Raw genomic sequence first — 11,772 nt, forward strand, 5'->3', positions numbered from 1 at the left:
ATCAAACCAACACCCACGGGAAGCTGTAAGCATAGAGGACATGCCTGCACCCCATTGGACTTACCTGTGTGGGTTAAATCCGGGTTATTTGACAACCTATGGCGGTGATGGTTCTGCTCAGGCAGAGCAGTGCTGATGCTCCTCATAAAGCTGTCGCTGCTGTGAAGGTTCTAGGTGACATCACAAATCCCTATGGTTACATACACAACAAAGCTGGGTTGTTGTTGTTTACACTCTGCAAGGCCTGTGGAAGTGAGTGACATCATAGCACTGTAGTTCTGAGGGTTCAAGATGGATGCAACAATCTCCTGTTGCTTCTATGAAGGCCGTAATAGACGACATCACCAAACAGCTCCATAGTCACATACACAGCAAAGGAGAGATGTTGTTTACACCTAGTGATGTCAGTGGTATTGAGTGACATCACAGCACAGTGCTAAGGCTCCTGGGCCTGGACACAGCAGCGGCTGCAATATCTCAACGGAGAATACGTTTATATCTATGTGTGTGTGTGCGCATATATATATATATATATATATATATATATATATATATATATATATATATATATATTTCTCCGCCGAAATCACTTTTAAACCCATTTCCACCTTTTTTTCCCTTCTCTTCCTCTTACTTTTTTTTCACGTTTTTTTACGTTTTTCTCCTTTTCGCCTCTTTTCTGGGCGTATTATTCTTCTTTTTCTTCTTTTTTTTCGTCTAATGCATACCCCATCAGTGCAGCAATGCTTATTCAATACCGCCAGCAGATGGAGACACTGGGGGATAATTTTCTAAGGATTTATACTGATTTTTCCTGTCTGAATTTGTCGCACAGAAAGTTGCAGGCCAAATATGTGTGACATTTCTGCGACTTTAGCTTCTAGAGCATTTTTACAACATTATACATAGGTGCTGAATACATAAAAAGCGACTGTTCAGCGACAGACAAGTCGCATCGGCTGAAAGTAGGCCAGAATGTCAGTCCATGTTGGAGCAGGTTTAGATACAGTCTAAAGCATAGATCTCAAAGTCTGTGCACAGAATTTAGCAAGGGCCTCGCACCTTCTGATGCATCAGGTAGGTGCACAATAGCATAGCCTAACCCTCTGTACTTTGGTCTATATTGATGCGGGACATAGACAGCCAGCTGATGACCAATCCATTAGTGCAATGGATGGCTGGAAGCATTTGTCTTTGCCTTTGCAATACCACAGAAGCAATGCATGGTCAATGTACAGCAATGACACACCTGTGTGAACAGCCAGGAGACCCCCCCTTCCCCCCCCCCATGTTATGTTACATAGTTACATAGTTAGTACGGTCGAAAAAAGACATATGTCCATCAAGTTCAACCAGGGAATTAAGGGGTAGGGGTGTGGCGCGATATTGGGGAAGGGATGAGATTTTATATTTCTTCATAAGCATTAATCTTATTTTGTCAATTAGGAACATTCAGCACCCACCCGCTATCAAGGCAGCTGCCTATCATGTCATGCCCTACCTGCACAGGTGTGCTGGCTACTCAAATGATCCAATTAAGGAGGCCATTTAGTCAGCAGCAGCAGAAGTCCTGTGCCTGGACGCTCCAACAGGGGCCAGACACAAGCAGAAGCAGAAGCAGCAGAAGCAGCAGCAGCACCACCTTTTGTTTTTTGGCTGCAGCAGCAGCAAGGCCCACAGGGCTGGCTAGCTGGCTAGCCAGCAAGCAGGTAGCAATGAAAGTAGGAATCTTTCTTTTTAACCCTGTAAGGGGGTGGTGCACTGTACCCGAAGATACTGCCATATCGGGTCAATGCATAGGGCGACGGAAGCAAGCTTCGAAATCGGCCCCCGTTCTCAAAAATCCATTTAATATATGGTCCCCAGATAGGGGACGTATCAGATATTAAACTGATAAGAACAGATACTACACTTGATCTTAGCCAAAAGGCCGAGAAGCGATAACCGTGAAAGGGGCGGGCCCAACAAGGTCCCCTTCATGGGCACTATCACTGCTTGCTGTCAGGGAGGCTGCCAGACAATTTTCCATGCACACTCTGGGCTGGGGGGCAGTCAACCACCAGTACACACAGCAGAACCTAAACCCATACCATTATTGCTAAGCAGCAAGACAGGGGCCCATTGCACTCCCACGGGGCCTTTTTAAATGCAATCCATAACCCGGATTTGCCAGGAACCCTTCTTACTCCTCCTACTTGCATGTGACACTGGGCTTAGGATCTGCATAGGAAACACACACACAAGCACACACCTACCTTTGTTGCCTGCAGATGCCTCCTTGGCTGTCCCCAAACGGTATCAAACCAACACCCACGGGAAGCTGTAAGCATAGAGGACATGCCTGCACCCCATTGGACTTACCTGTGTGGGTTAAATCCGGGTTATTTGACAACCTATGGCGGTGATGGTTCTGCTCAGGCAGAGCAGTGCTGATGCTCCTCATAAAGCTGTCGCTGCTGTGAAGGTTCTAGGTGACATCACAAATCCCTATGGTTACATACACAACAAAGCTGGGTTGTTGTTGTTTACACTCTGCAAGGCCTGTGGAAGTGAGTGACATCATAGCACTGTAGTTCTGAGGGTTCAAGATGGATGCAACAATCTCCTGTTGCTTCTATGAAGGCCGTAATAGACGACATCACCAAACAGCTCCATAGTCACATACACAGCAAAGGAGAGATGTTGTTTACACCTAGTGATGTCAGTGGTATTGAGTGACATCACAGCACAGTGCTAAGGCTCCTGGGCCTGGACACAGCAGCGGCTGCAATATCTCAACGGAGAATACGTTTATATCTATGTGTGTGTGTGCGCATATATATATATATATATATATATATATATATATATATATATATATATATATATATATTTCTCCGCCGAAATCACTTTTAAACCCATTTCCACCTTTTTTTCCCTTCTCTTCCTCTTACTTTTTTTTCACGTTTTTTTTACGTTTTTCTCCTTTTCGCCTCTTTTCTGGGCGTATTATTCTTCTTTTTCTTCTTTTTTTTCGTCTAATGCATACCCCATCAGTGCAGCAATGCTTATTCAATACCGCCAGCAGATGGAGACACTGGGGGATAATTTTCTAAGGATTTATACTGATTTTTCCTGTCTGAATTTGTCGCACAGAAAGTTGCAGGCCAAATATGTGTGACATTTCTGCGACTTTAGCTTCTAGAGCATTTTTACAACATTATACATAGGTGCTGAATACATAAAAAGCGACTGTTCAGCGACAGACAAGTCGCATCGGCTGAAAGTAGGCCAGAATGTCAGTCCATGTTGGAGCAGGTTTAGATACAGTCTAAAGCATAGATCTCAAAGTCTGTGCACAGAATTTAGCAAGGGCCTCGCACCTTCTGATGCATCAGGTAGGTGCACAATAGCATAGCCTAACCCTCTGTACTTTGGTCTATATTGATGCGGGACATAGACAGCCAGCTGATGACCAATCCATTAGTGCAATGGATGGCTGGAAGCATTTGTCTTTGCCTTTGCAATACCACAGAAGCAATGCATGGTCAATGTACAGCAATGACACACCTGTGTGAACAGCCAGGAGACCCCCCCCCCCCCCCCCCATGTTATGTTACATAGTTACATAGTTAGTACGGTCGAAAAAAGACATATGTCCATCAAGTTCAACCAGGGAATTAAGGGGTAGGGGTGTGGCGCGATATTGGGGAAGGGATGAGATTTTATATTTCTTCATAAGCATTAATCTTATTTTGTCAATTAGGAACATTCAGCACCCACCCGCTATCAAGGCAGCTGCCTATCATGTCATGCCCTACCTGCACAGGTGTGCTGGCTACTCAAATGATCCAATTAAGGAGGCCATTTAGTCAGCAGCAGCAGAAGTCCTGTGCCTGGACGCTCCAACAGGGGCCAGACACAAGCAGAAGCAGCAGAAGCAGCAGCAGCACCACCTTTTGTTTTTTGGCTGCAGCAGCAGCAAGGCCCACAGGGCTGGCTAGCTGGCTAGCCAGCAAGCAGGTAGCAATGAAAGTAGGAATCTTTCTTTTTAACCCTGTAAGGGGGTGGTGCACTGTACCCGAAGATACTGCCATATCGGGTCAATGCATAGGGCGACGGAAGCAAGCTTCGAAATCGGCCCCCGTTCTCAAAAATCCATTTAATATATGGTCCCCAGATAGGGGACGTATCAGATATTAAACTGATAAGAACAGATACTACACTTGATCTTAGCCAAAAGGCCGAGAAGCGATAACCGTGAAAGGGGCGGGCCCAACAAGGTCCCCTTCATGGGCACTATCACTGCTTGCTGTCAGGGAGGCTGCCAGACAATTTTCCATGCACACTCTGGGCTGGGGGGCAGTCAACCACCAGTACACACAGCAGAACCTAAACCCATACCATTATTGCTAAGCAGCAAGACAGGGGCCCATTGCACTCCCACGGGGCCTTTTTAAATGCAATCCATAACCCGGATTTGCCAGGAACCCTTCTTACTCCTCCTACTTGCATGTGACACTGGGCTTAGGATCTGCATAGGAAACACACACACAAGCACACACCTACCTTTGTTGCCTGCAGATGCCTCCTTGGCTGTCCCCAAACGGTATCAAACCAACACCCACGGGAAGCTGTAAGCATAGAGGACATGCCTGCACCCCATTGGACTTACCTGTGTGGGTTAAATCCGGGTTATTTGACAACCTATGGCGGTGATGGTTCTGCTCAGGCAGAGCAGTGCTGATGCTCCTCATAAAGCTGTCGCTGCTGTGAAGGTTCTAGGTGACATCACAAATCCCTATGGTTACATACACAACAAAGCTGGGTTGTTGTTGTTTACACTCTGCAAGGCCTGTGGAAGTGAGTGACATCATAGCACTGTAGTTCTGAGGGTTCAAGATGGATGCAACAATCTCCTGTTGCTTCTATGAAGGCCGTAATAGACGACATCACCAAACAGCTCCATAGTCACATACACAGCAAAGGAGAGATGTTGTTTACACCTAGTGATGTCAGTGGTATTGAGTGACATCACAGCACAGTGCTAAGGCTCCTGGGCCTGGACACAGCAGCGGCTGCAATATCTCAACGGAGAATACGTTTATATCTATGTGTGTGTGTGCGCATATATATATATATATATATATATATATATATATATATATTTCTCCGGCCGAAATCACTTTTAAACCCATTTCCACCTTTTTTTCCCTTCTCTTCCTCTTACTTTTTTTTCACGTTTTTTTACGTTTTTCTCCTTTTCGCCTCTTTTCTGGGCGTATTATTCTTCTTTTTCTTCTTTTTTTTTGTCTAATGCATACCCCATCAGTGCAGCAATGCTTATTCAATACCGCCAGCAGATGGAGACACTGGGGGATAATTTTCTAAGGATTTATACTGATTTTTCCTGTCTGAATTTGTCGCACAGAAAGTTGCAGGCCAAATATGTGTGACATTTCTGCGACTTTAGCTTCTAGAGCATTTTTACAACATTATACATAGGTGCTGAATACATAAAAAGCGACTGTTCAGCGACAGACAAGTCGCATCGGCTGAAAGTAGGCCAGAATGTCAGTCCATGTTGGAGCAGGTTTAGATACAGTCTAAAGCATAGATCTCAAAGTCTGTGCACAGAATTTAGCAAGGGCCTCGCACCTTCTGATGCATCAGGTAGGTGCACAATAGCATAGCCTAACCCTCTGTACTTTGGTCTATATTGATGCGGGACATAGACAGCCAGCTGATGACCAATCCATTAGTGCAATGGATGGCTGGAAGCATTTGTCTTTGCCTTTGCAATACCACAGAAGCAATGCATGGTCAATGTACAGCAATGACACACCTGTGTGAACAGCCAGGAGACCCCCCCCCCCCCCCCCATGTTATGTTACATAGTTACATAGTTAGTACGGTCGAAAAAAGACATATGTCCATCAAGTTCAACCAGGGAATTAAGGGGTAGGGGTGTGGCGCGATATTGGGGAAGGGATGAGATTTTATATTTCTTCATAAGCATTAATCTTATTTTGTCAATTAGGAACATTCAGCACCCACCCGCTATCAAGGCAGCTGCCTATCATGTCATGCCCTACCTGCACAGGTGTGCTGGCTACTCAAATGATCCAATTAAGGAGGCCATTTAGTCAGCAGCAGCAGAAGTCCTGTGCCTGGACGCTCCAACAGGGGCCAGACACAAGCAGAAGCAGCAGAAGCAGCAGCAGCACCACCTTTTGTTTTTTGGCTGCAGCAGCAGCAAGGCCCACAGGGCTGGCTAGCTGGCTAGCCAGCAAGCAGGTAGCAATGAAAGTAGGAATCTTTCTTTTTAACCCTGTAAGGGGGTGGTGCACTGTACCCGAAGATACTGCCATATCGGGTCAATGCATAGGGCGACGGAAGCAAGCTTCGAAATCGGCCCCCGTTCTCAAAAATCCATTTAATATATGGTCCCCAGATAGGGGACGTATCAGATATTAAACTGATAAGAACAGATACTACACTTGATCTTAGCCAAAAGGCCGAGAAGCGATAACCGTGAAAGGGGCGGGCCCAACAAGGTCCCCTTCATGGGCACTATCACTGCTTGCTGTCAGGGAGGCTGCCAGACAATTTTCCATGCACACTCTGGGCTGGGGGGCAGTCAACCACCAGTACACACAGCAGAACCTAAACCCATACCATTATTGCTAAGCAGCAAGACAGGGGCCCATTGCACTCCCACGGGGCCTTTTTAAATGCAATCCATAACCCGGATTTGCCAGGAACCCTTCTTACTCCTCCTACTTGCATGTGACACTGGGCTTAGGATCTGCATAGGAAACACACACACAAGCACACACCTACCTTTGTTGCCTGCAGATGCCTCCTTGGCTGTCCCCAAACGGTATCAAACCAACACCCACGGGAAGCTGTAAGCATAGAGGACATGCCTGCACCCCATTGGACTTACCTGTGTGGGTTAAATCCGGGTTATTTGACAACCTATGGCGGTGATGGTTCTGCTCAGGCAGAGCAGTGCTGATGCTCCTCATAAAGCTGTCGCTGCTGTGAAGGTTCTAGGTGACATCACAAATCCCTATGGTTACATACACAACAAAGCTGGGTTGTTGTTGTTTACACTCTGCAAGGCCTGTGGAAGTGAGTGACATCATAGCACTGTAGTTCTGAGGGTTCAAGATGGATGCAACAATCTCCTGTTGCTTCTATGAAGGCCATAATAGACGACATCACCAAACAGCTCCATAGTCACATACACAGCAAAGGAGAGATGTTGTTTACACCTAGTGATGTCAGTGGTATTGAGTGACATCACAGCACAGTGCTAAGGCTCCTGGGCCTGGACACAGCAGCGGCTGCAATATCTCAACGGAGAATACGTTTATATCTATGTGTGTGTGTGCGCATATATATATATATATATATATATATATATATATATATATATATATTTCTCCGCCGAAATCACTTTTAAACCCATTTCCACCTTTTTTTCCCTTCTCTTCCTCTTACTTTTTTTTCACGTTTTTTTACGTTTTTCTCCTTTTCGCCTCTTTTCTGGGCGTATTATTCTTCTTTTTCTTCTTTTTTTTCGTCTAATGCATACCCCATCAGTGCAGCAATGCTTATTCAATACCGCCAGCAGATGGAGACACTGGGGGATAATTTTCTAAGGATTTATACTGATTTTTCCTGTCTGAATTTGTCGCACAGAAAGTTGCAGGCCAAATATGTGTGACATTTCTGCGACTTTAGCTTCTAGAGCATTTTTACAACATTATACATAGGTGCTGAATACATAAAAAGCGACTGTTCAGCGACAGACAAGTCGCATCGGCTGAAAGTAGGCCAGAATGTCAGTCCATGTTGGAGCAGGTTTAGATACAGTCTAAAGCATAGATCTCAAAGTCTGTGCACAGAATTTAGCAAGGGCCTCGCACCTTCTGATGCATCAGGTAGGTGCACAATAGCATAGCCTAACCCTCTGTACTTTGGTCTATATTGATGCGGGACATAGGACAGCCAGCTGATGACCAATCCATTAGTGCAATGGATGGCTGGAAGCATTTGTCTTTGCCTTTGCAATACCACAGAAGCAATGCATGGTCAATGTACAGCAATGACACACCTGTGTGAACAGCCAGGAGACCCCCCCCCCCCCCCCCATGTTATGTTACATAGTTACATAGTTAGTACGGTCGAAAAAAGACATATGTCCATCAAGTTCAACCAGGGAATTAAGGGGTAGGGGTGTGGCGCGATATTGGGGAAGGGATGAGATTTTATATTTCTTCATAAGCATTAATCTTATTTTGTCAATTAGGAACATTCAGCACCCACCCGCTATCAAGGCAGCTGCCTATCATGTCATGCCCTACCTGCACAGGTGTGCTGGCTACTCAAATGATCCAATTAAGGAGGCCATTTAGTCAGCAGCAGCAGAAGTCCTGTGCCTGGACGCTCCAACAGGGGCCAGACACAAGCAGAAGCAGAAGCAGCAGAAGCAGCAGCAGCACCACCTTTTGTTTTTTGGCTGCAGCAGCAGCAAGGCCCACAGGGCTGGCTAGCTGGCTAGCCAGCAAGCAGGTAGCAATGAAAGTAGGAATCTTTCTTTTTAACCCTGTAAGGGGGTGGTGCACTGTACCCGAAGATACTGCCATATCGGGTCAATGCATAGGGCGACGGAAGCAAGCTTCGAAATCGGCCCCCGTTCTCAAAAATCCATTTAATATATGGTCCCCAGATAGGGGACGTATCAGATATTAAACTGATAAGAACAGATACTACACTTGATCTTAGCCAAAAGGCCGAGAAGCGATAACCGTGAAAGGGGCGGGCCAACAAGGTCCCCTTCATGGGCACTATCACTGCTTGCTGTCAGGGAGGCTGCCAGACAATTTTTCCATGCACACTCTGGGCTGGGGGCAGTCAACCACCAGTACACACAGCAGAACCTAAACCCATACCATTATTGCTAAGCAGCAAGACAGGGGCCCATTGCACTCCCACGGGGCCTTTTTAAATGCAATCCATAACCCGGATTTGCCAGGAACCCTTCTTACTCCTCCTACTTGCATGTGACACTGGGCTTAGGATCTGCATAGGAAACACACACACAAGCACACACCTACCTTTGTTGCCTGCAGATGCCTCCTTGGCTGTCCCCAAACGGTATCAAACCAACACCCACGGGAAGCTGTAAGCATAGAGGACATGCCTGCACCCCATTGGACTTACCTGTGTGGGTTAAATCCGGGTTATTTGACAACCTATGGCGGTGATGGTTCTGCTCAGGCAGAGCAGTGCTGATGCTCCTCATAAAGCTGTCGCTGCTGTGAAGGTTCTAGGTGACATCACAAATCCCTATGGTTACATACACAACAAAGCTGGTTGTTGTTGTTTACACTCTGCAAGGCCTGTGGAAGTGAGTGACATCATAGCACTGTAGTTCTGAGGGTTCAAGATGGATGCAACAATCTCCTGTTGCTTCTATGAAGGCCGTAATAGACGACATCACCAAACAGCTCCATAGTCACATACACAGCAAAGGAGAGATGTTGTTTACACCTAGTGATGTCAGTGGTATTGAGTGACATCACAGCACAGTGCTAAGGCTCCTGGGCCTGGACACAGCAGCGGCTGCAATATCTCAACGGAGAATACGTTTATATCTATGTGTGTGTGTGCGCATATATATATATATATATATATATATATATATATATATATATATTTCTCCGCCGAAATCACTTTTAAACCCATTTCCACCTTTTTTTCCCTTCTCTTCCTCTTACTTTTTTTTCACGTTTTTTACGTTTTTCTCCTTTTCGCCTCTTTTCTGGGGCGTATTATTCTTCTTTTTCTTCTTTTTTTTCGTCTAATGCATACCCCATCAGTGCAGCAATGCTTATTCAATACCGCCAGCAGATGGAGACACTGGGGGATAATTTTCTAAGGATTTATACTGATTTTTCCTGTCTGAATTTGTCGCACAGAAAGTTGCAGGCCAAATATGTGTGACATTTCTGCGACTTTAGCTTCTAGAGCATTTTTACAACATTATACATAGGTGCTGAATACATAAAAAGCGACTGTTCAGCGACAGACAAGTCGCATCGGCTGAAAGTAGGCCAGAATGTCAGTCCATGTTGGAGCAGGTTTAGATACAGTCTAAAGCATAGATCTCAAAGTCTGTGCACAGAATTTAGCAAGGGCCTCGCACCTTCTGATGCATCAGGTAGGTGCACAATAGCATAGCCTAACCCTCTGTACTTTGGTCTATATTGATGCGGGACATAGACAGCCAGCTGATGACCAATCCATTAGTGCAATGGATGGCTGGAAGCATTTGTCTTTGCCTTTGCAATACCACAGAAGCAATGCATGGTCAATGTACAGCAATGACACACCTGTGTGAACAGCCAGGAGACACCCCCCCCCCCCCCCCATGTTATGTTACATAGTTACATAGTTAGTACGGTCGAAAAAAGACATATGTCCATCAAGTTCAACCAGGGAATTAAGGGGTAGGGGTGTGGCGCGATATTGGGGAAGGGATGAGATTTTATATTTCTTCATAAGCATTAATCTTATTTTGTCAATTAGGAACATTCAGCACCCACCCGCTATCAAGGCAGCTGCCTATCATGTCATGCCCTACCTGCACAGGTGTGCTGGCTACTCAAATGATCCAATTAAGGAGGCCATTTAGTCAGCAGCAGCAGAAGTCCTGTGCCTGGACGCTCCAACAGGGGCCAGACACAAGCAGAAGCAGAAGCAGCAGAAGCAGCAGCAGCACCACCTTTTGTTTTTTGGCTGCAGCAGCAGCAAGGCCCACAGGGCTGGCTAGCTGGCTAGCCAGCAAGCAGGTAGCAATGAAAGTAGGAATCTTTCTTTTTAACCCTGTAAGGGGTGGTGCACTGTACCCGAAGATACTGCCATATCGGGTCAATGCATAGGGCGACGGAAGCAAGCTTCGAAATCGGCCCCCGTTCTCAAAAATCCATTTAATATATGGTCCCCAGATAGGGGACGTATCAGATATTAAACTGATAAGAACAGATACTACACTTGATCTTAGCCAAAAGGCCGAGAAGCGATAACCGTGAAAGGGCGGGCCCAACAAGGTCCCCTTCATGGGCACTATCACTGCTTGCTGTCAGGGAGGCTGCCAGACAATTTTCCATGCACACTCTGGGCTGGGGGGCAGTCAACCACCAGTACACACAGCAGAACCTAAACCCATACCATTATTGCTAAGCAGCAAGACAGGGGCCCATTGCACTCCCACGGGGCCTTTTTAAATGCAATCCATAACCCGGATTTGCCAGGAACCCTTCTTACTCCTCCTACTTGCATGTGACACTGGGCTTAGGATCTGCATAGGAAACACACACACAAGCACACACCTACCTTTGTTGCCTGCAGATGCCTCCTTGGCTGTCCCAAACGGTATCAAACCAACACCCACGGGAAGCTGTAAGCATAGAGGACATGCCTGCACCCCATTGGACTTACCTGTGTGGGTTAAATCCGGGTTATTTGACAACCTATGGCGGTGATGGTTCTGCTCAGGCAGAGCAGTGCTGATGCTCCTCATAAAGCTGTCGCTGCTGTGAAGGTTCTAGGTGACATCACAAATCCCTATGGTTACATACACAACAAAGCTGGGTTGTTGTTGTTTACACTCTGCAAGGCCTGTGGAAGTGAGTGACATCATAGCACTGTAGTTCTGAGGGTTCAAGATGGATGCAACAATCTCCTGTTGCTTCTATGAAGGCCGTAATAGACGACATC

The 11,772-nt window shown here is 46.1% G+C and overlaps 5 non-coding genes across 5 annotated transcripts; all 5 read right to left on the bottom strand.

The window, feature by feature from the left end:
• Positions 1-1,751: 1,751 nt before the first annotated feature.
• LOC130309087 (U2 spliceosomal RNA) lies at positions 1,752-1,942 on the bottom strand. The gene has a single exon (XR_008857804.1). It is a non-coding gene; the product is annotated as a U2 spliceosomal RNA (small nuclear RNA).
• A 2,102-nt stretch (positions 1,943-4,044) lies between these two features.
• LOC130309088 (U2 spliceosomal RNA) lies at positions 4,045-4,235 on the bottom strand. Its single transcript, XR_008857805.1, has one exon. It is a non-coding gene; the product is annotated as a U2 spliceosomal RNA (small nuclear RNA).
• Positions 4,236-6,318: 2,083 nt separating this feature from the next.
• LOC130309089 (U2 spliceosomal RNA) lies at positions 6,319-6,509 on the bottom strand. Its single transcript, XR_008857806.1, has one exon. It is a non-coding gene; the product is annotated as a U2 spliceosomal RNA (small nuclear RNA).
• A 2,095-nt stretch (positions 6,510-8,604) lies between these two features.
• Positions 8,605-8,795, bottom strand: LOC130309090 (U2 spliceosomal RNA). Its single transcript, XR_008857807.1, has one exon. It is a non-coding gene; the product is annotated as a U2 spliceosomal RNA (small nuclear RNA).
• A 2,090-nt stretch (positions 8,796-10,885) lies between these two features.
• Positions 10,886-11,076, bottom strand: LOC130309091 (U2 spliceosomal RNA). The gene has a single exon (XR_008857808.1). It is a non-coding gene; the product is annotated as a U2 spliceosomal RNA (small nuclear RNA).
• Between the last annotated feature and the right edge of the window lie 696 nt (positions 11,077-11,772).

The sequence above is a fragment of the Hyla sarda genome, unplaced genomic scaffold (assembly GCF_029499605.1).
Source record: "Hyla sarda isolate aHylSar1 unplaced genomic scaffold, aHylSar1.hap1 scaffold_1505, whole genome shotgun sequence".
Lineage (NCBI taxonomy): Eukaryota > Metazoa > Chordata > Amphibia > Anura > Hylidae > Hyla > Hyla sarda.